General features: G+C 39.3%; 1 protein-coding gene and 1 long non-coding RNA gene across 51 annotated transcripts in view; both read left to right on the top strand.

Moving 5' to 3' along the window:
- The window catches only part of LOC107729603 (glycine-rich cell wall structural protein 2-like), a 41,470-nt gene that overhangs the window by 20,907 nt on the left and 19,827 nt on the right, over positions 1-736 (top strand). The window lies entirely within an intron of this gene.
- Positions 1-736, top strand: part of LOC107729607 (uncharacterized) — a 5,418-nt gene that overhangs the window by 523 nt on the left and 4,159 nt on the right. Inside the window, exon 2 of the long non-coding RNA XR_001638599.1 lies at positions 242-379. This is a non-coding gene — a long non-coding RNA (uncharacterized LOC107729607). The remainder of the gene's footprint in view (positions 1-241; positions 380-736) is intronic.

Genomic DNA, 736 nt, shown 5'->3' with positions numbered 1-736 from the left:
TCTCTGCCTTTAAGGTTTGAGACCCGTATTGCAAAACCCCTGATTTCCAAATGCTGAAACCGCACTCCCTGGCCTCCCCTAATGATCCTCTTGAACCCTCTAGGGGTCCTAAAAAAAAAAAAAACAAGTAACCCATTGAATTCAATATGTCTTAAACAGAAAATGAAATGTTATTTAAAACTTTTGGTTTAAGTGAATGAAGATGTTCAGCATTCAGTGATGCCTTCTGTCGGAATAACAGCAAAGCCTGGAGAGTGTCCACCCCAATCATCTGGAATAAAATCGTGTACCACGTCCTGTAACAGTGACACTAACTGTCCCAACAATGAAAAGTGCTGCAGCAATGGATGTGGACGTTACTGTACGGTTCCATATAAAGGTATTTGTTGTTGTTAGTTAATAATAATAATAATAATAATAATAATAATAGTAAAAAATTCGTTTTGCCTTTGTTGTTCTAATCAAAAGTAGGTTTGAATCAAGCGCCAACCTCCCGGTCTCTCCCTTGAAACCAATATGGAACTAAAACTGCAGTTCATCGACTGGCCGCTAGAGGCTGGCTCCAAAAGGGAGTCAGTCCCATAGACCTGCCATGTTATAATGCCCAACTTTACAGCAGAAAAAGTTTCCAGCCTGGTACAAAGTGGTTTTGGTCTATATAGGTAATTTTGCCCTTCATGACAACTGTGAGGGGGGTGAATATTTTTATAACTCATCCGTTTAAATTCTATTAAGG

Source organism: Sinocyclocheilus rhinocerous, unplaced genomic scaffold (genome assembly GCF_001515625.1).
Source record: "Sinocyclocheilus rhinocerous isolate Xijiao unplaced genomic scaffold, SAMN03320098_v1.1 scaffold3535, whole genome shotgun sequence".
Classification (NCBI taxonomy): Eukaryota; Metazoa; Chordata; class Actinopteri; order Cypriniformes; family Cyprinidae; genus Sinocyclocheilus; species Sinocyclocheilus rhinocerous.
Note: the sequence above shows the minus strand (reverse complement) of the source record. Positions and strands in the feature narration are given on the sequence as shown.